The sequence below is a fragment of the Corythoichthys intestinalis genome, chromosome 15 (genome assembly GCF_030265065.1).
Source record: "Corythoichthys intestinalis isolate RoL2023-P3 chromosome 15, ASM3026506v1, whole genome shotgun sequence".
In the NCBI taxonomy this organism is placed as follows: domain Eukaryota; kingdom Metazoa; phylum Chordata; class Actinopteri; order Syngnathiformes; family Syngnathidae; genus Corythoichthys; species Corythoichthys intestinalis.
This window is the reverse complement of record NC_080409.1, coordinates 12,851,055-12,863,339: the sequence shown is the minus strand read 5'-3', so window position 1 is coordinate 12,863,339 and position 12,285 is coordinate 12,851,055.

The following is a 12,285-nucleotide window of genomic DNA, read 5'->3' as shown; positions in this document are numbered from 1 at the left end:
GTATAAAAACATGTCGTTTGTACGGGGGTATGTTCACTGGTAATAGTTTGCAGTTAACCGCATGTAATCCAACATTGAAAATGATAGTACAATGGTGTTACATCCCAAGGACAGCTCGCGAAGGGCGTAACATAAAATAAGCCACACAACTTTACAAGTGGACACAAATTTATTCACAGTAATCAAACTCGCAATGAATATATACAAAATGCGGAAGACGCGTGGCTTCAGGTTAAGCCCAGACCAAAACAACAAACAAAAGGAACTACACTTAAACCCTACCCGCTCGCTAAACCCTGATCGTAAAAAGGAAAGAACAAAAAGACAGCCACTACCCTAGCTTCCTATTCTAAACAAAACAGGAGAAAACAGGTTGAACAGAAATGGCGGCTTACCCCTACTGCTTCAGTGCTCTTATTTACAGTGGTGAACAAAAACGATACAATAATGACAAAACACAAAAAACCTCACCAAAAAAGCGGGAGTGTATCAAACTAGCGATCAAACGCCCACAAGAGTGAAAGGGAGAGCAAACAGCTGGCGAGGAGGACCGCGGCACGAATGCTGTCAAATGCCACCTCAGCTGTCAGTTAATAGCTTCTGACTTTTCATATGACTTTTTCATACGACTCTATCTTATGTTTACTAAAAAGTTTACCAGCTGTCGAGTGCCACCTGACTTTAACTGTTACCTCAGTCGATCCATACAAAAAAGCGTGTGTTGTCTATTTTTGCACATAAACTTTGAATTAAAGAATGTTAGAATGATTAACACACAAATTCACAAGTTTGATGTTGACTTCTATTTATTTCGTACTTTAATAACAGATGCTTTTCAGTTTTTGCCATTAGAACAAACTTTGCATATCCTTGTTTTGCTTCTCTTGTTGTCTTGAGTCCTTTGCGATTTGTAGTAACGTTTTTTTTGTTTGAGAGGGTAGAAATAATTCAGACCGTTTATCAAACTTACGTAGGTAAGTACCGAACCGTTATTTGTGTGTACCGTTACATCTCTGATATGTAGATAGACAGATGGACAGACTTAAAAGATAACTTCATCAAAGCCAAAGAATCTGCTATTTCATCAACGTCTGCCATTGACTGTGCTTATGTCCAATCCATTTGAAGTGGGAGGGTTGGCAGTGACAAAATGAACATCTGTTCGCTGCTAGCATCCCGCTTGAAAATGGATTAGATGTCTACAAGTGATTAATTCATTTCAATTCGCGGCAAAGCATGGAAATACCATTCATCGCCCCTACCAAGATGGCCGCCCTGTGGTCATTTTCATACGGGCACGAAAGCAGGAGATGATGGAAAGAACTGAAATGAATTTGTCACTGGCAGATGTATGATAATTTGCTGCCAACCAACCCACTTCAAATGGATTGGGATGTCTACTGCTGAAACCGACAGAAAACCAGTTAGAGTTTAACAAGCTTTGGAAATAAAGGAAACCAAAAATCAGCATGATGTGACCAGAATAAACAGGAAGTCACCCAGAAATGACATAAAATCAACAGGAAGTCACCAAAGTAAACACAAATCACATAGAACTGATGCAAAATCAATAGGAAGTCTAACAAAAATGTCCCAATATCAACAGGAGGTCACCAAAATATGTAGGATCTTACCCAGAAATGTCCCAAAATAAACAGGAAGTAATCAATTTATGTAGGAACCCACCCAGAAATGACTCACAATCAATAGCAAGTGACCCAAAAATATCCCAAAATCAACAGGAAGTGACTAATATATAAAGAAACTCACCAAGAAATAACTTAAAATCAATGGTATGTGACCAAATAAAAGGAAGCCACCCAGAATTGACTCAAAATCAGAAGGAAGTGACCCAAAAATATTCCAAAATCGACAGGAAGTGACTTTTAAAAAGAATATTGCCAAGAAATGACCCCAAGACTACAGGAAATGACCAAAATAAACAAGAAGTCAAGCAGAAAGTGTAAATGGAGATTACCTAGAGTGGTATGAAAAAAGTACCTGAACCTTTTGAAATTTCTCACATTTCTGCTTAAAATAACCATCAAATGTGATCTGATCTTTGTCAAAATCACACAGATGAAAAAACAGTGTCTGCTTTAACTAAAACCACCCAAGCATTTATAGGTTTTCATATTTTAATGAGGATAGTATGCATACAATGACGGAAGGGGGAAAAATAAGTAATTCAACCATCACATTTAATATTTTGTGCCCTCCCGCCTTTGGCAGCAATAACTTTATCCAGGCGCTTCCTGTAGCAGCAGATCAGTCTGGCATATCGACATAGGCGGATCTACTATTCAGGTGAAGTAGGAGATCGCCTTAGGCCCACAACCAGTAGGGGGCCGCCAACCAGCTGCCCTTGCCCCAACGAGCAAGGGCTTGGGCCACCGGAGCCAGCAGCACCCCCAACTATTCGTCATGTATAATTATGTCAGCATATCAAACAAACAAATAACAAAACAAAAAAGAAAGCCATTTGAATGCTGCATTTATATTATCTCTCCCACACACACACGCACTACAATGGACTGTTCCACGATGACGGACTGAGTATCAGTCGCTTAGCTTCATCTAGTGCCGTTTAGCTTCGCTTAGCTCTGTTTAGCATCGCTTAGCTCCGCTTAGCTGTTCGTTAGCTTCACTTAGCTCTCCCGCGTTTTTCACGCCAATAAGCTCGCTATTTTTACAGCATACTTGCTACTTTGCACGTCGGCTATCGTTTATTTTGAGCACACCCTGTGGTGAAACAATGCAGTACAGTTCCAATCAGTCATACAATATTACTCAACAGCTGGTGAACAGCATTTGCTAACGAAAAAAAAATAATCTGTTAGTGACACCACAAGCAATGGTGAGGAATGTTTTTTTACAGAGTGTAAAGCTTTCGGTTAGTGGTTTAGCAAACATATCTCCGGTGAACATTTCAAAATAAAAGCACGTCATGTTCGTCATATCCGTCATATAAATAATGATTTCTGGAGTCCCACATACTTCAGAATTAATGTTATAATATTTTGAGTAAATACTACAGAATACAGATTCTACACTAAGAACAGCTTTCAAATGACACCCTTTATGACAAGTATGATTAGCAATGAATAATTATTATAGTTATTATACTACTATTATATATACTGGTATACTATAATAATAATGCTAGAATTTTTTAAAAGAATTGTTTTGAATAACGTTGGAAAGGCAAAGTCAGTGCTCTGAATTGGTTTACTTTCCATTCTTTTGCACTAGTAAATGCTATCAGCATTTAAGCTCATTGTTTATTTGTGATTAATTATAGTTATTTGCATGATTATTTGTACTTTAATAAAGAATTTTAGTGTTCCAAAATGGTTTTGTGAAATAATAAGCGTCAACAAAAATTTAATTGCTAAATTATTAGGAAAAAAGAAAATTATTAGATAACTCGACCGATCGTAAAACTAGTCAGCTGACTAATCAGGAGAAATTTTGTCGTTTAGGACAGCCCTACTGTACCGGAACATATTTCCTCCACACCCTTCTCACCTTTTTAACCCTTGACCCATGAAGAGGGCCCCTAGATATATTCGCCTCAGGCCCCAAAATTCCCAAGTCCGCCACTGCACATCAATCAGGACTAATCCTGGCCCATTCTTCTCTGCAAAACTGCGGTAGTTCAGTCAGATTCCTGGGACGTCTGGCACGAATCGCTGTCTTTAGGTCATGCCACAGCATCTCAATGGGGTTCAAGTCTGGACTTCGACTTGGCCACTCCAGAACATGTATTTTGTTCTTCTGAAACCATTCAGAAGTTAATTTACTTCTGTGTTTTGGATCATTGTTTTGTTGCAGCATCCATCCTCTTTTTAGCTTCAACTGTCTGACAGACGGCCTCTGGTTTTCCAGCAAAACATCCTGATAAACTTTTGAATTCATTCTTCCATTAATGATTGCAAGTTGTCCAGGTTCTGAGGCAGTAAAACAGCCCCAAATCATGATGCTCCCTCCATCGTGCTTCACGGTGGAGATTAGGTGTTGCTGTTCTGCTGAGCTGTTCTGTTTTTCCTCCACACATGACGTTGTGTGTTACTCCCAAACAATTCATCTTTGGTTTCATCAGTCCACAAAATAGTTTGCCAAAACGTCTGTGGAATGTCCGAGTGCCTTTTTGCGAACAATAAACGAGCAACAATGTTTTTTAGACAGCACTGGCTTCCTTTGTGGAGTCCTCCCATGAACACCATTCTTGGCCATAGTTTTACATATAATGGATGGGAGACACTCTAGGGTTCTTTTTTTTACCTCTCTGAGTATTCTGCGCTGAACTCTTTGCGTCATCTTCTGTGGACGGCCACTCCTTGAGAGAGAAGTAACAGTGCCAAACTCTCTCCATTTGTAGACTTCTCTGACTGTTGATTGATAAACATCCAGACTTTCAGAGATGGTTTTGTATCCCTTTTCAGCTTTATACAAATCAACAATCCTTGATCGCAGGTCGTCAGACAGCTCTTTTGACCGAGCCATGATGCACATCATGACAATTCTTACCAGGTGTGTGTTTTATAGTGGACAGGGCAGCTTTAGACCACTCATCAGTGACTGGGCACACCCCTTACTTAAATTGTTTGTTAAACATTGGTTTCAATTACTCTTTAAGTCTCCTTAGGCAGAGGGTTCACTTATTTTTCTCCCTGCTGTCATTGTTTGCATGATATCCTCATTAAAATATGAAAACCTATAAATATTTGGGTGGTTTTAGCTAGAGCAGACACTGTTTTTACATCTGTGTGATTTTGACAAAGATCAGATCACATATGATGGTGATTTTATGCAGAAATGTGAGAAATTCCATAGGGTTCAGATACTTTTTCATACCACTGACTGTATATATAGCGCATTTATCTACATGGTTACCATGCCCAAAAGCGTAGCACACATTTTCCCTTTCACACACACATTCACACACAAATGGCGCTGTTTTCATGCATGGCGCTGCCAACCCATTGGGGGCAAATTAGGGTTCAATGCCTTCCCGAAGGGCACTTTGACAGTAGGCAGTCGTAACATGGAATCGAACCGGTGACCCTACCAACTGCACCACAGGCCAAAATCATCCGGAGACATATACATACTTACAACATACTTAATGAACGTAAGCCTTTGTAGGGCACTTATTTAACTAACTGGTTGCCATTGATGGGGCTAGTTGTCCAATCCATTTGAAGTGGGATGATTGCAGACCCCCCACTTCAAACTAAACTTCAATATCAGAGTTTTTATCAGCCAGCACTAGGTGGACATGAGCCACGTCAGTCAATGTGGACACAGAGAGCGGTAAAGCGTCTCCTTTGACAGAGTAATCCGCCTCATTAGCGACTTGATCCCGTCCGATCAGCCGGAGATTCCGACGCCGGACGGCGAGCAGTCCGAGGCCCGTTCTGTCTTCTATTCCGGGCCCGTCAATCACGTCCCAGTCGGGACGCAGCTGTTACGTAACGGCCGATAATAATGGAAGACAATGCCGGAAAGCAGCTGCGAGTGCAGAGTGCAAATGGCCTACTTAGACTTTCAAGTGGCCAATTAGAAAGATAATCAGGGCTCACTTTCTCACTCCGACGCTTGTAATGAAACGCTCCCGTCCTCGGGATGTCCCCGGACAGCTGCGGAGGACGCAAAACCGGAGAAAAAAACATTGGAAATTTTTTTGTAAAACGACGCAAACAGAAAAAAAATCGCAAAATACCAGAAAAAATACAAAAAAAAAACCCCAAGATTTGACAAATCACAAGAAAACACATAAAAATTAGAAACTGAAACAAAACTAAAAAAAGAAGTAAACTGCAAAAAACATGAAATACTTTAATGAGTTTCTTACTAATTGATCAAATGTATTGTTTGTCTATCATGACATCGAATGAGTTCAATTGAATAAAAATGACAAAAACTGAAAAAAAAAAAAAAAAAAAAACCACGGAAATCACAAAAATTCAAAAAAGGCAACCAAAAAAAAAAAAAACAAAACACAGCCAGCCATAACTGGAAAAAAATGCGTAAACAACAAAAAAGAAAATCATCGAAAAAGTACGTAAAACAGACACCGAATTAAAAGCCCCAAAATCTGCAAAAACTGCAGAAAACGCAAAAAAACTCCAATGACCTAGAATTGCGTCGCAATGCAACAGGGAGTGACCTGAAATTACAGGAAGTGTTCCAAATTGCCCCTCAATCAACAGGTAGTGACATTTTAGTGCCTCAAAAACAACAGTTATAAAAATGAGAAGTTACCCCCCAAAAAACGCAAAATTTACAAAAAGCTTAAGAAAAAACACACAGAAAACGCAAGAAACTTAAATATTTGTCTCACGATCAAAAGAATGTGACCTGAAATTACAGGAAGTGTCCCAAATTACCCTTAATTCAAGAGGAAGTTATGTTGAAGTGCCCAAATATCATCAGGAAGTGATTTTAAAAAATCAACAGGAAGTAACCCATAACATCAGAAGAAAACTTAAAACGCAAAAAACTTAAATAGTAGCCTCACAATCAAAAGCATGTCACCTGAAATTACAGGAAGTGTCCAAAATTACCCTTAACTCAACAGGAAGTGACATGGAAGTGCAAAAAAACAACAACAACAGGAAGTTACCCATAATGTCAGAAAAAAACGCCACACAAAACGAAAAAAATTTTAATAACCTAGACTTGCCCCGTAATCAACAGGAGGTGACTTGAAATTACAGAAAATGTCCCAAATTGCCCTTAAATCAACAGGAAATAACCTGAAAGTGCCCCAAAATCAACAGAAAGTTACCCAAAAATGCAAAATTTACAAAAAAAACCACAGAAAACGGAAGACACCTAAATGATAGCCTCACAATCAAAAGCATGTAACTCGAAATTACAGGAAGTGTCCAAAATTACCCCTAACTCAATAGAAAGTGATGTGGAAGTGCCCCAAAAAATACACAGGATGTTACCCAGAAAGGCCGCAAATTCTTCAAACATTTGAGAAAACCCACCACAGAAAACACAAAAAAACTTAAATGACCTAGAATTGCCCTGAATCAACAACAACTGACCCACAAGTCCCCCATAATCAATCGGAAGTGATTCAAAATCAATAGGAAGTTACCCCCAAAAATGCTTAATTTACAACAACAACAAAAAAACAACTTAAACAATAGCCTTACAATCAAAACAATGTCACCTGAAATTACAGGAAGTATCCAAAATTATCCTTAACTCAACAGGAAATGATGTGGAAGTGCCCAAAAAATCAACAGGAAATTACCTATAATTCCAGAAAAAAAAACGCCACACAAAACGTGAAAAATTTAAATGACCTAGACTTGCTCCGTAATCAACAGGAGGTGACTTGAAATTACAGAAAGTGTCCCAATTTGTCCTTAAATCAACAGGAAATAACCTGCAAATGCCTAAGTTACCCTAGAAAATGCAAAATTTACAAAAAACACACAGAAAACGCAAGAAAAATAACCTTACAATCAAAAGGATGTGACCTGAAATTACAGGATGTATCCCCCCAAAAAATCTGAGAATTTTATAGCCATTTTAAGTGACCTAGAATTGCCCCACAATCAACTTGAAGTGACTTGAAATGACAATAAGTGTCCCAAATTGTCCCTAAATCAACTGAAGTCATGTGCAAGTGTCCAAAAATCAACAAGAAGTTATCCAGAAAGGCCACAAAATCTGCAAAAAACTTAGAAAACCCACCACAGAAAACACAAAAAAACTTAAATGACCTAGAATTGCTTCTAAATCAACAGGAAGCAAGGGCGATGGTTTGGTCTCAATATTGGTCGGGACGATGTAACAGCATAACCTGCATGTACACTTTTTGCTGGGGACGGGACATTAATAAGATTAAACAGATTGGGTGAACGGCAGTCATTTCTCACCAATAAGAACTTAATAATTGATAGGCTAAATGATTAATGTAAAATAAATGTGTATTGTCTGTATTTTTTCAGTTTTAAGGAGGTGGGTTTTTGCAGTGCATATGTATTCGTTTAGGTCATACACCATTCGATTCAAACCTTTCTTTTCAAAAACAACTAAAGAATTTTGAAAACTTCCAGAAAAAATGTCTGGATTTTATTACTAATTTTATATTGGATTATTTTATCACAAATTATACTAACATACACAAGAAATAAAAACTTTTTAATCACCCCTTAAGTATCCAGGAATGCCCAAAAAAAAAAAAAAACATTTGTCTTAATACCACTCAAAATTGTCCGTCTAAAGAAATATAATAAAAACATCCTAGTCGGGAAATAACAAAAATACTGTAAATAAAAATGGAGCTTTCCTTCAGGAAAAACACTACTGTTTTTGTCGACAAGCACAGCAAAACTCAACAAAAAAATTAAAGCTCCTTTGGGCTGCTCTAAAACCACATAAGTACAATAAAAATTTAAACCGGGGAGGGGGTAAGCCTTTCTTCACTACTTTTCCTATAGCTGAGCAGAGTTCACTATATTTCTTACAGTTTAATTAACATTAATATAGTAGAAAACACATACAGGAGGACACTTCTCCCTAAGCAGCTTCCTTAGGTTAGCAAATTCACACAGTTTAATGAAATGGTATTGCTAACTCTGATGCAGGTTGGACTTTCAGTAGGAAAATTAGTGGTGAGTTTCCCACCTTCACATCAATGACGTTTTACATTACTGACAGTGGCTTCTGACCGAAAAAAAAAAACTTCTAATATCCCTCCTCTTCGAGGCGGGTGTAGGAGGCGGCATGTCGAGATGTAACGTAATTCTGTACTGTGAGAGTTTGTGTGTGTGTGTTTGGGGGTGGGGGGAGGGGTCAAATCATCAGCCAACCAAACGTGCATTTGAGGAAAAAACATGGACTGGTAATAGAAGGGTAAATGTAAGTCTGAACCAGGGGTCGCGTTAACCGAATATTTTCCGTCGTTGACCGGTTTTTTAAAACGGTGACGGAAAAAACTGAAGTCCGTCCGTCATTTTGACAGGTTGCAATTCACACCCCAGACCACAGGGTGGCATATTAATTAGCTATTGTCTCTCTTAATGCATGACGTCGTTGGCTATTCTGTCAGAATATTGTAGCGTCACCGTGGTCTGGCGGCAGCACCGTGATTGACACATCAACGCGAGGTTCTTATTGGTGCACCCGGTGTGCCAGCGCGTCATCCAATTGGTGGACTAGATTGCCGGCTGTGTATAGACAAGTTTCCGAGGTACTTCCGGTTTACTTCCTTATGTCTTCCTTCCTCTTCCGTTTCCGCCTGTTTACCGTTGAAGTCAATGGTGGTGGAATCGAAGTTGGAAGGTCTTTATACAAGATCCCGGGAATGTTATTTTGATGTAGGCGGGTGGAGAACCAAGCCAAGGCCTCCATGCTTCGTACCATGTCGATTTCCAAACCATGGGTGCTCGTACTCGTCATACAGGTGGGAGGGAAGGAGATGTACAAAACTGACAGGTCCTGCAGTCATGCCCCCGCTGTTATGGAAGGTAATGTGCTCTAAAAATACGAAACCTAAAATCTGGCGCATGAAACGACTTGTTGCCTTTGCTATTGATATTACAATGATGATTGTAATCACGAAGTTTAATCATTTTTACAACAACTAGCTTCTGCTACTGCTGCTAGCCGCCTGTTGCTAATCGTGTTTGAATGCACCGCATAAATCCAAGTGTTACAAGTTTTTATTCGTTTGTTTACAGTTGGGAAATGCTGTTATAAAAGGGAAGACAACTTGACTTGTACGTTGATGGACATATATCGAACATATATCGTTTGCGTTCCACAATGATGATGACAGCTCGACTCCCGGGAGAGGCCGAGAGAGAGGCAGGAATTGTGACAGACGGTGGTTCGCCGAGATCGCCGTGATCCAACTACGAACTTGTGAACGGTAGCATCTTTAAATATATGCTATTGGAGCTGGAATTACCGAGGACGGGAAAAAAGCACATCTAAATGCCGCCGAGGGCCTCCGTGATGTCGCTATTTGTTCACGAGGCTCCGGAGCTCTGCAGTCTGATATCACATTCTCGTATGCTATTTTTGCAATACTTTTATAAATGTGATTTGTTGACCTGTTTTGGAGTGCACCAATCGTTTTAAATAAAACAAGAAATTGAATCATGTCTAAATGTTTTATTGCGATCAATGCCTGCAATAAAAAAAAGAATGACATACTATTTGTGTTTACATCATATGTACATAACCTTGTAGCATTTCCTTGTAACAAAACAATCCATGTCAGCCCTTCTGCAGTCGGCAAATGTAATATAACTTGTAATTTCACCACATTTTGGTCACTAATGGCCGTAGTATCAATCCATTCCTCACGTTAACACAGGCTGACCGTTGTTAATAATTTTGTCCACGAATGATCAATGAAGTGACACGAACTGCCATCCAATCTCATCTACGTGTCATCTAGGTCGTGCTGAATCCATTTTTGAAGATTCCATGGGTTGCTCTGGCTTGATTTCGTAGTTTTATCATCGTCAATACACTGCTAATACACTGCTACTCGACCGGACCGGAAGTGCAAAACAGACATTTTCCAAGATGGCGGCGCCCATATTTCGCTCAGGAAACTTGTCTATAGACCCCAATCACATGACGTCACAACTCCGCCCCCTGACTGCAGCAGCCATATTGTCCGTCAGCTCGTCGTGTTTACACATTACCGCTACGTACATGCCTCCTATTACGGCGTGTTTTTCTGCTCGTTAACATTAATAATCAAAAATGCGAAGGCGTGTGTGGCGGTTGGTTGCAGTAACAGAGAAGATAGACAGAGAGACTTGAAGTTCTACCGTATTCTGAGTGACCCGAAGAGGAGAGCGAGATGGACTGCTGTAATTCGACAAGAAATCTGGGCACCAAACGATCCACAGACTATGTAGTAGTCATTTTATATCTGGTAAGATGCATTTAATTTATATTTAGAAGATTTTGGGCTGACAGCCACAATTAAGATCATTGTGTGACGTTGGTGATTGGGGTCTATATAGTTGCCTCTTTTTCTTTGGGAGTGGAGTTGTTTTGTTGGTGTTGGCGGTAAGCAGAGTAAAAAGAGGGAGAAAAATACAACTTCTGTGTCTAATTTTTCGCCGCCAAGCAAGCGTTACAATATTAATTAAAAATGAATGAAAACTAAATACTATTGAATATGTCATCATTATCATTTTAAAAATTTAAGTGACTGGTAAAAATAGATTATGACTGGATTTTTATGACCCTGTCAGTCAAAATGACAGACAACGAAAATGTCTAGCGCAACCTCTGGTCTGAACATAATGACAATAATGAACTTAATAATGGTAGGGTCAATTCTATTGTTACAACATATGGGAAGACAATCTAAATGACCTATAAAATTGAACACATTATATAATGCAAATAAGGTTCCTTAAAAGTTGGTGGGGACAATTTGAGCAGCGTGAAAAGTTGGTAGTGTTTTGTCCCTACCGTCCCTATGCAAACCTACGCCCTTGACAGGAAGTGACCCACAAGTGCACCAAAATCAATAGGAAGTTACCCAGAAATGCCCCAAAATCTGTGTGCAGTGAATCAAAATTGGCCCTAAATTAACACGGACGTTCGTTCCTTCGCCGCCAACGCCTTCCACTTCAAACGGATTGAACGTTTATCACTTCGATGGCGGCCAACAAGTTAAATGGCCTAAATGGAGTAGCGGCTGCCCCGTTGATCTGAACTTTGAACTTCACTACTCGGATTTTTTCCCCCTCGGGCCTGATGTGTAAATATTTAGGCTGCAGCCTAAAGATCAAGTATCCCGCGGGGCTCATAACCAACAGGTGCTTTTTGTTGTTTTTTGGTCTGATAGCGAGTAGGGAAAGTGCCAAACGCGCTGCTGCCCCACCCCCTAAAAAAAGCAACAGCGCATCCTCGGCTGATTAATTGGCAATAATTGCGCTCGTTATCAAGGCGGGGGAGATTAGCTCGGCGCCGCCGGCCACACAAGAGGATCACAATAATCATCCGCCGCCGCATTCAGGTGACGGCAGGAAAACGGGAATCGGAGATAGCGTCTGACCATAGACTTCACACTCAGTTGATAAGACAGCTCCCACAAACATTGCGCCACAACTTCAAGTTCAGGCAGAGCATTTGGCTTTCACTGTGATAAACTTAAACACACGCTGCGTTCAAACGCCGGATTTAGGTGGATTAAAGACGAAGGTTTTATTGCATACAAGCATGCAGGAGTGTCTCAAGAGTGATTTGCTTGAGGATTCAAGGTAATTATTATGTAAAATA